The sequence below is a fragment of the Cyrtonyx montezumae genome, unplaced genomic scaffold (assembly GCF_038088225.1).
Source record: "Cyrtonyx montezumae isolate F1298 unplaced genomic scaffold, pur_monq_1.0 scaffold_1, whole genome shotgun sequence".
In the NCBI taxonomy this organism is placed as follows: Eukaryota; Metazoa; Chordata; class Aves; order Galliformes; family Odontophoridae; genus Cyrtonyx; species Cyrtonyx montezumae.
This window is the reverse complement of record NW_027071825.1, coordinates 21,309,392-21,326,815: the sequence shown is the minus strand read 5'-3', so window position 1 is coordinate 21,326,815 and position 17,424 is coordinate 21,309,392. Positions and strand designations below refer to the sequence as shown.

Below are 17,424 nucleotides of genomic sequence, written 5' to 3'. Positions count from 1 at the left end.
TTGTTTTTAATATTGGATTTTTTTTGTGAGGATCATATATTTTCAGGAAAATCAAAGAAGAATAAATGGGTTTCTTTCTTCACAGATTAAAAATACAACTTCCAAAATGATAGTGTTAAATTGATGTTTATAGCGTGAATAACATAAGAAAAAATCTTTGATCATGCTGAAATTCATGGAAAGGACTTTAATTGTCTGAAATGATGAAATAAGGATTGCAGAAACTGGAAATAAAAAAAAAAAGCTGTCCTTTCTTGAGAACATTTTCCTGCCTCATTTTGTTGATCAAAAAAACTGGTCCTGCCTTTATGATCACACGTTATTCTGAGAACTGCTAATGCTATGTATTGGCATAAATACAAAGCTAGTAATGTTAATATTAGAATACTTTTAGTTATGGTTTTGAAAACTCTTTTAAATTTGCGTGTCATTTAGAAATGTATCAGTTTATAACTTACATATCTATTTAATGATTTCTAAGGTAACCTCATAATTTTGTGCATTCAGATCTTGATTTTTGTGGTATAGGAGCATACAAGACTGTGCAATGCCAGTGATGTGTGTTTTCATTGGCCCCTAAGTTCAGCTGAAGTGTGTAAAAGCAGTATGCACTGGAGTAAGCACACAATGGAGCCAGGTGGCGTGGTTAATAGCAAAGGTGGTACCGACGTGGGCTTCAAACTGTTAGCTTGGGGTACTTGCATTTGCTGAAGTGTGTGGGACATACCTCGCTGTTGTCATAATTGCCTCAAAGATATTTTAGTTTAGCTTTTTGTACCCCACCTGTTCATTGTCATTTACTCTGGTTTCTCTGTCACATACTGCACTGTCCGAAGTTTGGACTCAAGTATTCCAAGGTTGCCTTTTAACTTCATTTTCTCAGATGTTTTCATACCTTTTAATCTTTTCTTAATTAAAAAAGAACCAACTTAAACAAAATCAATTTTAACAGGCTGATGTGATGAATACATAAGTGGAACAAAAATGTTTACAAAAACCTGCCAATTATAAATGATATTCTAGAGCTTTTGTTGAAACTGAAGCAATTTTGCACAGAGACAGTGTTTAGAACACCAGCTAGAATAAATAAATACTCCAGCACCAAAATCGTACTCAGATTAAAACTGGTTATGAACAACATTTAGGTTTTGAAAACCAAAAGACCAGGAAGTGAAAGAAACTACCAGAAACAAGGCAGCTGGGGTATGGTAATGTGGATGGGGAAGTATCTAATTAACAGAAGGATTGAGCAATGATCTTGTGCATGCTTGGAGGCATGCTTGATTTAAAGTGAGCAATGCAGCAGTTTTGGAAAAGTTTAAGAAACTATGCATTCAGAGCTTAATCTTTAGAAATCAATGTAAGGGAAAAAAAAGTTCAAGACACTCCACAATCCAGATGCAGGGTTTTTTTTCTGTTAATATATGAAAATAAAGTTGATGGACTTTTCTGAAAACAGAAACTGACAAAGCCACTGTCCACGTTTGGCCTGCAGAAAATAAGGTCCCTATTTCGCTTAAAAACAGACTTAGTCAGAGATTTGTGTCTTAATTGACTATTTAGTAGCTTAGTTTTTTACATGTAATTCCTTCTTACTTTTATACCAATAGATATAGTATTTTATTTTAAAATATGCCAACTAAGCATTTTTACCTCAAATACTGCTCTGAAAGTAGTGCTTCCTATATTATTATGTCAGCCCATGATGCCTGAGGCAGATGTTGGTGGTATGGCAGTAAACACTGAATGTTCCCAATAACACTCCTTTCCATTTTGTTGCCACGTGACAGGTGGCAGCAGAAGGACAGTCTGACAGAATGGTGTCTGACATGCAAGTGCGTATGAAGCAAAGGTGTGTCACTGAATTCTTCCATGTGGAAAAAATGTCACCCACTGACATTCATCAATGTTTGGTGAATATTTCTGGAGACTGAACAGTGGATGTGAGCACAGTGAGGTTGTGGGTGGTGCATTTCAGCAATGGTGACAGTGGGTCACCTCCTCTGGAGCAGATAGATATGAGCGTGCCATGCAGGCTCTTGTTCATCACTGGCAAAAATGCACGTCTACTGATGGTGACTTCTCTGAAAAATAGTGTTTTGTAGCTGAGAGTTTTCTCTATCAGATAATGTTATTGTGCTCTTTTTATCCATTGTAGTTTCCAGATAAATAAATTGACAGCATTACTTTTGGAGCAACCTATGTATATTATAGATAAACGTATTTTAAAAACAATATTTTGTAAATTGTTTTAATATTTCCATCTTTCAGTGTTTAGTCTTTTTACAGTGTCTGATCACCTTATAGCACATGCTTAAAGCAACAGTTAAAGCTTTAATATATGTTCCTCAGATAAACAGCAGCTGTATGTTTAAATGGCATAAGTCAGTTTAAAACAAATGTACCCTCGTATATTTTTAAAGCAAATTGTCTCCAGAATTGCAGGGAAAAGCATTGATATTCCAGAGCAAACATCTAGATTTTTGAATTTAAATAGTAACAGCTCTGAAGAAATACATTTGATTTCACACATTTGGCATAATGTAATCATATCAGATATCTGACAGGAAGGCAAACCTTGATTTTGAAATATAAATCTACAAAGTTCAGTATGGAACACACTCCTTCAATCCTTTCTTCCTAAAAGCTATCTGAGTAGAGCAAAATAAAACAAAACTTATGAACTACTTCTTGTTTAATATGACAAATAAGTCATATTTGAGACAGATTGCTGAGCAACATAATTGAATTGGAGTGCTCTGGAGGATTTATAAAATAAATGCATGAGAACTTCCACAGTCACACTGGATATATGACATTTACATAAACCTGCACACTCGTACAGTGTTTGAAATTAAGAATACCTGTCTCCTAAACTAGTTAGTTCATAACTGGCAGTTCAGAGGTAAAAATCTCTCTCCTCTTCAAGTGAGTTTTTAAGTGTCCTGAAACTTACTCATATAATCCTTTCAGCCAAAGAGGTCCAAGATAGTGAAATTTGAAAAAGCTAGGTCTGAAGCTAACTCCCTCCTACCTTGGATTTGAATTCAAGTGGGGGTGGAATTCTGATTCCCAGACAGGAATTCCAGAATTCTTTAGTTCCAGTGGGACCAGAAAAATTTCATGCATTCTGTGACTGAACTAATAACTTTACGGATAACGTCAATTTTTTTTTATCATTATATTATTTTTTAATTAAAGTATTGTAATTATGAGAAACGCTCCTGGCCCTCTAAATAAGACTAGAGGTTGGGATGAATTTAAGGTTTTGAGTATGTTTTCACACAGCAAAAACTCCATCCCATGCTGGGCATGCTATGTTTGAAGCTATGGCTTTATGAAGCTCAGCAATTTTGTATGAATTTTGCCTACATTATTACTGTAAAATGAGGGAGAATGTAGTTTGCTTTTCAAAAAGGGGCTACAGCCTATTATCTTCTGTAAGAAACCTACAGTGTCCCACTTTCTTCAACTACTGATTTAAGGAACAGTATCAAATCCTATAAAACGAGGTTTAAGAGAGATTTTCTACCTGTCTACATATGACATTGTTTTTCATACAAAGCATTTCTTACATTATATTTCATATGTTAGCATTTTATGTATTTATGCAGCTTTTTATAAACAGCCTTAGCACGTAGAACTGAAATCTAAGCCCCCACTCAACATTTTTTCTGCCACAATTATGGCATTACAATTTGAATTTCTGCATTCAGTGTTGAATATTCTGTTCAAAGGTTATAATATCTTTGGTAATTGGCTTTTAGTCATTTTGCATAATTTATATTAATTACAGTAATTAATAGTAATATTTTTCTGCTAAGGATATCTTCTCTGTTGTGTACCCAAATGCTGAACTAGTGACTATTCATTGGGAATATCAGTGAGCACAGATATAATTTGAATAGCTTATGAAAACTGCTCTTAAGTTTGTCAATGATAAAGTGTGAAGGGGTGAAATAACTAGAGCTGTTACTTCTGCTAAAAGTTCCTCACAGTTCAGCTTGCTTTTGTCTTTCTTATTGAAAATAATGTCATTTTTTCATAGGTCATAATACTTTGTCAACCCAAGAACTATACTGGCATGTTATTATCCTATGATAGAACTAGAATTCAAGGGACATAACGTGTTTTCCACACATTTTTCTACACAGAGTATTCATAGAGGATTAAGATAGTAGTGGGTAATACAGACCACAGCATAGCTCATTCAACATATTAATGCATAAATTTATACCAATGAGGATGGCATGTTTGAACTGATATGTTTTTATCTTTGTTTACATGTACCGAGCCTGCCATGTCTACCTATATCCGAAGGAATAAATTCTTCGACAGCACAGCCTTTTCGAAGTGATATTACACACAGTCAGATAGAAACTATTTTTTAAAATCCTGTAATCCTGTTGAACATACTCAGATTGAGAAGTTGCCAGTTCAGTGTAGTCACTTCCATCCCTAAATAGGTATTTACTGTTGCTGATTGCAAACGAATGCATCTTTTAATCTCTCCCATTTGCAATTTCATAATATGGGGAGGGAGAGACTAACTGGGCTAACTGTTGTTGGATTGCAGTAGGATCCTGACAGTACAGAGCAAAGTTGAAAGAACTGAAAATTGAGCATACGAATATGCATGAAGAAAAATGGTAAAAAAATAAATTAATTAATTTAAAAAAAGTTGTGAAGGAGATATGGAAAGAGTGTAGGATCCCTACAGCTGTTCTGAGAGAGTAATGACTCCCTAGCTTCTCTAAAATTATTTGATCTGCTACATGATAGACTACGCAAGTTTATTCTTGATTATATTCTGTGTTGTAAACCCATAATAGTGTCTCGTTAGCTGTGTTTTGCTTTCCTGATTTTTTTCCCTAGGAACTCCTTCTTCAACTTCAAATACTTAGAATAAACATGCTACCTTGGACATATTTTATGTGAATAATTTATTCCTTCCAGGAGGAAAAAAAACCCAAAACATTTTGTGTAAAAAAATATAAAATTATTAAGCTGCATCTGGTATCTATAGCCAAGCCTAATGGGAGCAGGTGCTCTACAAGCTTTTCCATAGAGTTCTGCCAACAGAGCTTGCTTCAGTCCAGCCAAACGCTTGTCATCTCATTACCAGCCCTCTCCTGGGCAGCCTGACAATTGGGCAAGCTTTATTTTATGCTGCTAAAGAGCAAATTGGACTAGATTGTAAGTACTTAACTCATATTATTTCTAAGACATATGCACCTGGAATTTTCAGGGTATTGCTGTGGCTCTTAGAGCAGCTTTAGGCCTTAAATGCCCTGATTTGTCTCACCTGTGTCCCCTCCATACCGTCCTGCCTTTGGTATGGGATATCCATTTGTGCTCAAGGTTAGGGATCTGGTCCTTCTCGAGATGTACTTGTCTTTTTTCCCTGTGTGGATGTTACACCTTTGTAGCCTTGTTTATAGCCCTCTCTTGGCTCCCTGGACAACCCTGGTCCATCCACTTGCCACATCCAAATCTGCCTGCCTAGCTCAGGCTCTGTGAGGCAGCACTTGTTGGAGAGGGCACAGTCTCTCATTCATCCTCCACGGAGGATGTTCTCACAGTTCCTCATTCATCCTCCACGGAGCTGCCCTGCTTCTGCTGCTCCTTTAAAGGAACTTCTTTACAGGGAGTCCAAATTCTGTACTATAGAGAAACCTCAATAATAATAGGGAACTTACACAGCCATGTTCGTAATATTGCAAACTAGTAAAAACTTTCTCCTGATAAAATAAACACAGCCATTTTCTAACTCATAACCCTTTATGAAACTTACAGTAGGTGTGCTTAGGTGCACAACGCAGCTTTACAAAAAGAGCCCTGTGGCTCAACCCTGATTCCTTCATCCCCATCTATTCAATTTGTGAAATGAATTCTCATGAGAAAGCAGGTAATTAAAAATTGTTAAAAAGAGTGATGACTCTTACAGATATCGCTGTGAACTCGCATAATATCTGTCCAGTTCAAATTATTTGTATTAGCATCCAGAAGACAGTCATGGTAGTGTGAGGAGGAAAACTTCTTCCTACTTGTTTATTGTGTTTCAGCTGCCTTAATGTAAAATGAACTCACCTAGTTTCTCCTACTCTAACCTTAGTGAAATCTTAGAAAAGCAATTACTGGAAGAAAAATATCTGAAGTCTTTACTGTTAAGATAAGCTCGCATCTGTCTTTTGCTGTGAAAGGACACAGGCTGTAACTGACATGCAGTCACACTCTCTCTCTCCTCTTTTTCCGCCAGAGCTCACTCCCTGTGTGCTCAGTTCTCAGTTGTTTAGCAGCCCAGGCAATTTAAATCAAAGAGATAGTATTATTACTTGAAAATACTGACTTCTGGAGTATGGTTTCTGTAAACTTGGAATATTTTGTATTTAGTTGTTAATTATTTATACCCTTAAGGAATACTAAGTCTAATCTAGTTATGCAGCTTTTACTAAGTCTTACAAAAGTTCGAGAAGTTAATCAAAGATCAGTGCAGTACTTATCACCTAATAGTTTTGGCATTGCTGTGTATGTGTACTTAATGTCGCCTTGTAATAAAAACGTCCTTCATTCTCACAACAAAAAGAAAATAATGACTCAAAAGTAATCTCCATATTTATGTGACCTTCGTACATACCGTTTCTCAACATCACTGGAGAGACACAGACTTCTTAAACAGAATTTACGTTCCTTGTCTGTAAAGTGATGTATAATTTATTTAAGAAAACACAGCCAAGAAACCTCAGATGGTGTCAGTTTCACACCTGCTACCCCAAACCAAAGTTTAATTAGCACAAAAACTATGTTTCGAAACTCAAGTGTTCAGAAATGCAATGTGTAAAGTCTCTAGCAGGTGTTCATCACAGGAGGTGCCTTAATGATGTTTCTTAACCAAGCACTTTTAAACCATTATGTTTTGAATTTTCTTACTACTGTTATTTTATTTTCTGACACCACAATTTACAGAAATTCATATAAGCTAGTGACAAAATAGAAATTTGCTTCATTTCTTTGTCATAATTTCTTCTTAAGGATTTTATTTTTGACCAAAATAGTCCTCCATAAACCTTACATTCCTTTTCTTTTCTCTCCTTGAAGCTTCATCTGAGGTTCTCTGGAGGCATTTCACTGAATTGTAAAAGGCTTTCTTCAGCTTTTGAATGCTGAATTTAATAAGAAAAGCAAACATAAATCAGTGGGGTTTTTTTTGTTTGTTTTTTTAACAGCCCTGTAGTTGCTTTGGATGTGCAGACTCTGAGTCCATATTGTGCCTTGTGATTTCAGTGGTGTGTTGGGTAATTGAAGACAATTATTTCTCTCAGGTCACCAATAACCTTCAGAGAATCTCTGCTTCTTCACACTGAACTGATGATAGTTAAATACAGTAATTTTGGTACTTCAGTAGCATTTTACTGTAGTGTAAATAAAACTATTCTCCAATAGTAGGGATAGGAGGGATGGGTTTTTTTGTTTCTTTGTTTTCTTTGCTGTTGTTCCTTCTGTTGTTATCTTTAAGAGTTACTTACAGACTTGAGAAAAAACAAACAAAAAAGACTCCTATAACAGCTTGAAAACCATTGCACTAGAGTATAGTGCAGCCTAGTGGATATTCAGTTGTCTTTCGTGCCACAGATGGTTAATTTGGAGCACCTGCCATGCTCAAATGCTGCTTGCACAAGGAAATCCCCATATGTACAAGAATAAGTACGATCTATTTTATTTGCAGATACTCTTGTCTCAATTTTACATCAGAAAAGTCTAATTCATAACCAGTACAGATGATTTAAGTGTGAAAGTTTATTTCCTTCTCTTTTGCTTCAAGTTAGAGTGCCAATATTTTTCTGCAGAAAGTGAAGCTAAAAGCCAATGTCTTTGTTGTATAGAAATCAGAATTAAATTGAGATAAATGCAAAATAATGAATTTTTAGAGAAATCAAAAAGGAAAAAGTGCTAGAATGCAATGACCACACATAAGGCTCAAGAACACCAAGCAAAAAAAAAAACAATTAAGGTGTCGACACCTGACAGAAGGAGCAGGATACTGGCATGAATCCCAGATGCATGAAATCAAAATTAAAGGAATTACCAGGTACTGGTTAGATCTCAGCAAGAGTGTTGCATGCACTGATAGCCATGTGAGAAAAGCTATAATTGCTCTTAGTAGGATGAAAAGCTAGTAACCAACATGCTACCTGGCTCAAATGCTTAAATTATGAGCAGTAAGGAGTAGAGATTTTCTTGAAATTTTTAGGAGGGGAAAGCAATGGAACTTGCCAGCTTAAGGCTCTAAACAAGCTCTTTGTATTTGTAAGAGATGAGACAGATGACAAGATACAAAACTGCATGCATTCAGAAACACTCACGCAATTAAGAAAATAAAATAACAATTGTTATGTGAAAATCTGATAATCTTAAAAATAAATAAATAAAATACACACACAAAAAAAACCCCAAACCTGATGTGCTGTATGCTAAAGACTTTTTGTCTCTTACTGAGGACCTGAAATGTTGGCAGTGAGATTCTAAAGAATGGGCTTCATGCCTCTTACGGGGATCTAGTTACAGCTGAATGACAGCAGTGTTTGCTGTAAATGAACCTGTGAATTAAGCTAGTCTTGGAGTTTATGTGAAGTGTAGCATTCAGTGTGAGTTCCCCTCTGATAACATTCTTGAATTTTTTTGAGCATGTGATAAGAGAGTTATTGCTTTGAGTAAGTTACCTTGAAACACTAAGAACATCAACCCCGTTATTCAGTTTCTATCTCGCGAACCTTCTAGCACAGACTGGCTTCTGTCTTCACTATTGACTGTTGACTTCTAGTCTGTGTACAGACTGTGTAGTACTTTACTTCGGTGTCCTTAGGATCTTGGTCATGCTGAAGCAATTCCTTTTATATGTGTTTGCAGTTTAAAGTCCCTGAAATAATGAAGACTGTTCTGCAGCATAAGCTGTCTTTTTTGCATGATCCCAAAGGTGTGCAAAATGCTCTAGGGTATGCTGTGAACATATGTGAGCATGTGTTAGAAGATATATACCATGGGAGGATGACAAATCTGGTAGCCTTTGAAGAAGCATTTCTACAAATGAGCTAGTGAACTAAGAGTTGCATTAGAGGGAGCCTATAAATTCACTCCTAAAATGCCTGTGGGTGAACGAATATGTATATGCTCTGAGTACCACTGGAGTATTAAAGTGTATATATTCTGAACTATCTGATGCAGAACTACGTCACAGTATTTATTTAGATATTTAAAGTATTGGGGTTATGTTATCTTCATTGAATGTATGTTCTTCAGTTCTGGAATGTTCCATCTATTTGTGATATACTGAGTGTTGGAAAGATACAGAATTGATGTCAACTCCAGCTCATAAGTAGAAGAGTGTTACAGAGTGACAATAATAGTTTTTCCTAAACTGGTAAATAGCGTGTTTCATTGTTAGAGCAACAGAAATCTCTGTATTCTTATGTTTCCATATTAATAAAATTATACAGCATTATAAGTTGTATTGTATACAGACTTGAAGATCATAAGCTTCTAATTGAAGAGACAAATATTCTGGTAGAGATTTACTATGCACTAATGACAACTATATAAACTATTTTCTGATTATTAAATAAATAAGTATCGTTAGTAAGCTGAACACGAGCCAGCAATGAGCCCTTGTGCCCAAATCAGTATGTAGCTTGTTCCAAAAGTAATGCCTTCTATTTATTTCTGTGGAAACTATGACAAATATACAATAGTATATACAATAACTATAGTTAACAGAGCAAATTCTCAGCTGCAAAACACTAGTTTTGACCATATCACCACCATCTGTGCATTTTCACCAGTGATAAACAAGAACCTGCATGCCACACTTGTAAATTCCATACCAGTGGAGATGACAGAATGTTTTACTGCTTCCGTGATGTTGTTGTTGCTAAAACACACTGCCCACTACCTCACTGTGCTCTCATGCATTGTTTGGTTTCCATAAATGTTCAGCAAGTGTCAGCAAATGTCAATGGGTGCAACTTTTTCCCCACATGGAATTCCGGGGCACACCTTTTCTTCATATATGTTTCTATGTCAGATGCCTTTATTGTCTTACTGACCTTTGCTGCCATCTGTCACACAACAACAAAATGTCATGAGATACTGGTGAAAAAAATTGAACTCTAGTGCCATATCACCAATATCTGCCTCTGATATTAGGAAGCTACATAATAAAATAAGGGGCATTACTTTCAGAACAGCCCTTACATTTGCAGGCACATATTATAGAACAGACTGGAATCCAAAAATCTCAGTGATCCCAGTAAATCATCTTTGTCATATATGTTGTACTTATAATAATAAGAGATTTCTGGGAACGAACATTCACATTCTAAGAAGGGAAGAGTGGAAAGTCATTTGAGTTACTTTTCAGTAACCAAATGTATTGACTAACAGAAATGAAAAATAATATTTAGATGACACCTTTAAATGCCATTAATTTAGGACTTATTCACTTCTCTCTAGCTAAGAATATTCATTAGAAGTTACTCCCATTTTTTACTTTTAACAAATGTCTTTTCCTTCTTTGTGAACTATTTCCTATAACAAATCTAGTAGTCATGTTCTTCGCTTCTGTCATGGGATATTGATTTTACTTCTAGAGTTGTTTACAGAGGTTGCTGGGTTTTTTTTCAATAATAGAAAAATGATAAATCTGTGGTAAGTTTTGTTAGAAGTTATTTCCCTAAGTGAAAGATTGAAAATACCAATAAACAAGGAAACAAAAAAGCCCACCACTATCATTTTGATTATCCAATATTACTTTCAACATTGGAAAAGTGTCTTCAGTTCACCCTCTAAGTAGCTAGTTTAATTGAAGTTAACTTGAAACATATACCATGGGAGGATAAAAGCCATCATTACAGTTGACCTTTGTGAAATTTCTTTTCATGATGACTTTTTAAACCTTCGGTGCTACCTAGAAAATTAATAATAGAAGGACATAAAGGGCAATGATTTTCCTACCAATAACCTAGAGGTCAGGACTTAAGGCAAATTAAATACTGGACAAGTCCCAGGAGCAGACCCACATGGAAAAGAATTTAAGAACTAATAAAATACATTCATAAAAATACTAATGGGATCTTAAGTACCTTGGAAAAAAATCAGCAGTCTTTCAAATTAAATCTACAATCTATTTGTGAAATATTCATTTTCATTCAGACTTCAAGTGTTCTGCATCTTGATATTTTGCTCATTGTTTTAAAAATTGCTCTTGACCATTAAGAATGTTGCATCTGTAGCAAATCAGCGTTAATGTGGTCTTCCTGGAAATTATAGCTAGATGTTATTGAGACTTGTGACAAATGAAATCTGCTTGTTCCTAAGCTTTGATATTTCCCTTATATAAGGTAAGCAGAGAATAAACAGAATTGTTTAGCTAGAGTCCTAGCAAATAGTGACTTCAGTTTAAGTCATACAGTATAGCAATGGAAAAATGTAGGGAAAATATTGGTATATTTAATACCTTTTTTTGTGTGTGTGTATATGTTTTTGTTTGTTTGTTTTCAGACCATCTGGTTTACAGACTTCTCAGTGCAAGGAATAACAAGTAGTAAATAAAGATGTGCTTCTTATTAGTTTAAATCAAACTGTCAAAAAATGCATGTGTATTAAAAATGTTTATATGGTTATGGCAAAATAATCTCAATCATCAAGTTCTTAGCACAGGTGAGAGTACAGCTGTTGTCTTAAGTGACAATATAATAGTTAAACACTCTGTTTTGATATTTATAACTCTCACACGGCTGCAAGTTTGATATTTGTGAAGTACCAGTAAAACTGAGCTTCTGTAATCCAAATCTGTTCAGATTCTGGAATTAGTAAAGCTAAGATAAAATAAAATATCTAATGCTGGAAGTTGATCTGTCAAAACTTCCTGAAGTTCTACACTAAATGATTTTAATGCTTCTGATGTCCAAGTTATTCTATAGAAGTAGGATTATATCTGTACTCTTAAATGAACTTTGCCTGCTAGGGTTACGGATCCGTGTGAACACTTTGGAGCCAATTTGAATTTAAATTTATTGGATTGCATGTTTGTATAGCTATTAAACTTGTATAGCTATTAAGCTTTTAAACTTCCAGTCCTTTACAATCTAAATTCTCCAGGATCTATCAAGGAGTGATACATCTCTTTCACAGAGACATTTAAAGAAAGTTGCCATAATGCAGTAGTTTGAACCCCAGAAAAACAAAAGGAATGAAATAGGAGGAGCTGCAAGAACCTAATGCCTTGAGCCATCACCTCCAGAAGTGTGCCAGAAGCAGAAGTGGCCTTTCCTGCAGCTGAAGTTTTATTAGTTTCAAATTTTAAGTGAATGAAAATAAAATATCTGTCCCTGACAGATAGTTACATGACTTAAAATTATTTTCCATTCAGTAGTAAATTCCCAAGAATGGCAGGATAATAGTAATTCAGTAACAGAAGCTGCAATTTTACTACAGGTAGTTTGAGCTGCATGTCAGAAACCAAAGAAGTTGTGAAGCAGAAGAGTCATTTCAGCTGATTCAGTGAAAGCCTGTGTGATCTTCTAAACTGAATGCATAGGTTGAAGTTTCCTTAATGAATGAGTCTATTATGTCTACTTTCGTTTACTTAACATCATGTGTGATGCTTTTTATTTATTCAGTTTTGTTCTGCACTGTGGCTGTTTAGAAGAGGAGGGTAGAGTTAGACTAGTCATTGGGAAGAAATTTTTTACTGTGAGGGTTGTGAGACACTGGAACATGTTGCCCATGGGTTATGGATTTCCACCCTGGAAGCATTTGAGGCCAGACTGGATGGGCTGTGAGCAACCTGGTCTGCTGGGAGGTGTCCCTGCCAATAGCAGAGGTTGGAGCTACATGACCTTAAAAGTCCCTTCCAACACAAAACATTCTATGATTCTATGATTACTAATTACTCACCTTGGCTATTTTAAACACAAGAATCAGATTATGAACCTCTGGCTTCTTGCCCTTTTCTTTTACAATAGGGTTCTTCCTCTCTTATTCCAACATTCTTCTCACTATTAATTTTGTTCTCTCTGCAGAAAGCCCACCAAGGTCTAAGGAAGTTATCAATGCACATAAACTATAAAATTTAGCAAAATCAGTTAATCAAAAGTGAAGATAAATCTTACACAACCAAAAAAGTATATATATTTGATGTGGAAATGCTGCTCTTTCTGCTTTAGTTTGTAATCTCTTTCTCAACTGTATGCCATTCTTACTGTTCTCTGTATCAGAAGGATAAATCTAACAGCTATGTGAAAAATTGAAGTTATCCGTAACTTCAGCTCAAGTTGAGATGTTTCTAGCTTTTAAATGAAAAGATATAAACATGAGGTTTATATACGTATGTACACACACATATGGCAGTTAAATTGCTTCTGATTTATGCACCTGTAACTGAGAGTAGAATATGACCTGCAGCTTTCCCATCAACCATAATGTGACATCTGTACTTAGGTTATCTCATAAGTTTTGAGTAGACCATATGGTCTTCGACATGAGTTCTTGAAATACTGTGGCCTTTATCTACCTTATATCACTTGAGCTAAATGTTAAATGATATCTTGTTATTAATCCAGTCTTTAAGGACACTCCAAAGGTAAATTGCACAGAAGCTGTTAGTCCATAAAGTAGTTGCATGTAATGTGTGAAAATCCTCATGTTTTGTATATAACAACTTTTCTCCTTATTACAGAAAACTTAATCAGATGAGTTTATTTTCAGAGTAATATGATATTAGATTTAATAACTTACCTGAAGCAGACTACCATAGTCTATTCAGTTCTGCTTCTCTACCAGCAGAGCGTATATCAGTGAGAAGTACAGTTTTTGTTGCAATTATATGACATGATACTGCTATAAAATAAAGTTCATATGTGTCACCAGGAGATTAATCTGGTTATCCATCCCTTGAATCATGTAATTTAGATTCAGTTCAGAATAAGTCTCATTAGCAGATTTTCCACAGTGATAGGTAGGAGGTGTCTTTCAAGTACCTGACACTTGAAGGTCAGTTGTTGCCCTTCTGTTTTATACTTACATGAAATATTTTACAATAGCTCTCACAATCCCAGAGTAAAAAAAAGTTGTCCTTAGGCCTAGGCTGAAGTAGCCTTTTCTACCACAGAAAAAAGACAAAATGGTAGGGAGAAAAACTTCTTTGCACTCTCTTTAAATATGGGAATGAACTGTCTTCAAACACTGCATTAGCACTTGCAATTCCTGCCTGACTGCACCATGCTCCATGGGAAATGGATAAGCTAGTGAATGTAATCAGCAGTCAAGTTGTATACTGAATATATGGAAAGCAATTACATTATAATAATGCATTACAATAAATTAAGATCATGTTGACTACAATAAATTTGAATAATTTAATACCATTAAAAACAATACATACCTATTGAAACATTCGCTGTAATAAATTGTTTAGGTTGTGTAAAAGTTTATCGTACAGAATTAGCAGCCCGTATTTCCCAGACAACAATTAAAACTGATGATTTTGAGTGTAAAATTGAAATGTTCTAAATTACAATGGAGTTTTTATTGCAGTGAAGGTATAGAAAACATTTAAATTTGCAATTATGGATTACAGTGAGGCATAATGTATGAGACAGTTTTAATGTAAGTCAATATTGCAAATAAAATTAAATTCAATATTTGTTTTGAGAAACAGGAATATTAACATTGCAATACCTGGGACTCAAAATTTTCCAAAGAAATGAAGTTGATATAGACAGTGTACAATCCGAATGGCTTTAGGGACAAAAAAATTAGCTTTGAGGGACAGCATAATTTTTAATTTCTGTTTTAAAAAGCAGATGGTAGTGTTATAAAAGCAGTGTAGTCTGTGTGCCATGCTTTTCTTTCATATATATCTGTGAGATAACTACGTTAACAAGTGCTGAGAGTTTGCAAAATCTCTGTATCAGTACTGTGAAATCCAGGTATGTTGTCACAGCTACTTCACTTTCTCATTTTCCATTTGTATTAAGTAGTATTTAGCAGCCAAAGCCACTGTAGTAGATACTGTGCAAGAGAACAAAACTACTACTATTTTGTATTATAATACTGATTTTTAGTTTTGTATCCATCTTTTTCTTTATGTTGTTATGTCTTCTGGACTGTAGTCTTAACACTAAATAACATTGCAGGATACATCATCTTAATTGAAATCCAGGCTTTCACTGTATGTAGGTCACTCCAAAAGTAATATATTAGTGAATGTCTTTTTTTTCCTCATGGAAGAATTCAGTGGCACGCCTTTGCTTCATACATACTTCCATGTCTGACACCATTTTGTCAGACTGACCTTCTGCTGCCATCAGTCACACGGCAACAAAATGGAATAAATTATTGGTGGGAAGGTTCAACCTCACCTGCCATATCACCAACATCTGCCTCTGTTATTGTGGGGCAACATAATAAAATAGGAGGCATTATTTTCAAAGCAGCCTTTGTACTGTGAGGACTTATTCTTCTGAAAAGTTAGAGAGAATTTCTAATTAAGACTATTAATCTCAGAGCACTCTAGATTTTTCCCATTTTTAAAAATATGATGTGTAGGAAAAGCAGAATTTATTAAAAGTATGATATATTTACAATACAAGACAGTTATATATATCATATAAATTTTAGATGCTTGCAAATTTCATCCAAGTAGACCTCAGTTTCCCTGTGAGATTACTTCTTTTCCTACTTAGGTATACTTCAATGTTGATATGTAAAAATCAAGTTTACCTGAAAATTGACACTTTTCACTTTACTAACAAAAGAAATTGTGACACTGAGCTGAAGTTCTTGAATACTGTTTTAAGTTCAGTGGCTGTTTTGACATGAGATATAATTCCTAGTTAAGATGATGATCATACATATCATCATGCCCTGTCTCCTTTGAGCTCTACTTTTCTCAGTGTAACATAAGATAAGTATATGCAGTACATATGATTATGTGTGTTATATTGTGTTGCCCTGAGAAAAAAAGACTGTTACCTTCAATGTGTTCTGGCTTTCCCATGTGACACAAAATTCATGTATTTAATGAAAAATGTAACCCATGGAAATGAAAGAACAAAATCCTAAAAAATTGCAAAGAAATAATGTGTTTGAGTACTGAAACATTATTTTTACATTGTGGATGGTTAAATAGAAAGCATTTGATCTCTGAGATTACTAACTTTCTTTTCAGATAGAAGATATGCAGCACTGGTTTTAAGTACAGATTGTTGACATAAAAAGTATTCATTCAATTTTTAAATCTGTAAGTAGAGTAGTAGTCGGATTGAAGTTTCAAAATTAATATAATTTTCTATAAACAGTGTAGTTCTGATACTGTAATCTTCTACTATATTAATTTTAATAATCAACTGTGTCCATATTTCTCTTTAACATAGTTCTACTCAGGAAAAACAGCAAAATAAATGTAATTATAAACAGGATAAATTCCTTTTTTTTCTACACCAAAATATTCTGGGCTGCCAAATATGTTCAGTACTTAGAAATGTATTTGTGGATTCAAACAAACAAACAAACAAAATTGAAAATGTTATATAACACCCTTGAAAGTTAAATAACTTTGAGGTTCAAATAGAAATTTGTTTCTTCACGTGGAGCCTAATGGCTATTGTTTTTTCTCTTCTTATGTTTTTCAGCCCACTGGAAATCATCTCCCCAAGAGATCAATACTTCACCTCAGTACGCTGATTGAGTTAGCCTTCAGAAATATAGAGAAGGAAATAAAAGCACAGACAGCTGGCAAATCCAGCTAAGCCATGAATGAGTCAACGTCTGTTAAGGTGCATTGACTTTCCATCCATTTCTATTTAAAGGTAAGTACACACTGCAAATGAGAAATTGTTAAGCAGGCGAAATTATTCACTGCACTGCCATACAGCAAGCTAATTTAGTATACTACTTTGTGAAACTTCATCTTGGTTATTCTTGCCATGAAACAAATATTAACTGTCCTAGGTGTCATTTAACAGAGCTAGCTTCTTACCAGAAAGAGTAGTCTTAGTCAGTCAAATATGTGATTGAGTAAACGCTGAATTATATCAGGATTTTTATCTGCTTTTGCCCTCCCCTGTATTTACAGGGGTACTCAAACTCATCATAAGCATTTTATTAGAATATTTTCCTGTATGTTTCCTAAACACAGATGGAATTTGCTAATCTAGTAAGGCAATTTATTGGCAATTCATGCTATAGAGACAATATAACAGTAGTTATACTGACAATACCAAATCCCTGGTAATAGAACTCCTTCATAAGATTGTATGTTCTTACTTCTGTGTGTCAGCTTGATTACTGAAGCCTCCTCCATCTGTAATCAGAATTATCTCATGGCTCTAAAACTTTTATTCATGAAAAAATAGGCATCTAAATAAT

General features: G+C 34.8%; 1 long non-coding RNA gene across 1 annotated transcript in view; it reads left to right on the top strand.

Annotated features, from left to right (window-relative positions):
• The window catches only part of LOC136055037 (uncharacterized), a 128,748-nt gene extending 111,943 nt beyond the window's left edge, over window positions 1-16,805 (top strand). The window contains exon 3 of the long non-coding RNA XR_010622797.1: window positions 16,689-16,805. This is a non-coding gene — a long non-coding RNA (uncharacterized LOC136055037). The remainder of the gene's footprint in view (window positions 1-16,688) is intronic.
• Window positions 16,806-17,424: the final 619 nt, after the last annotated feature.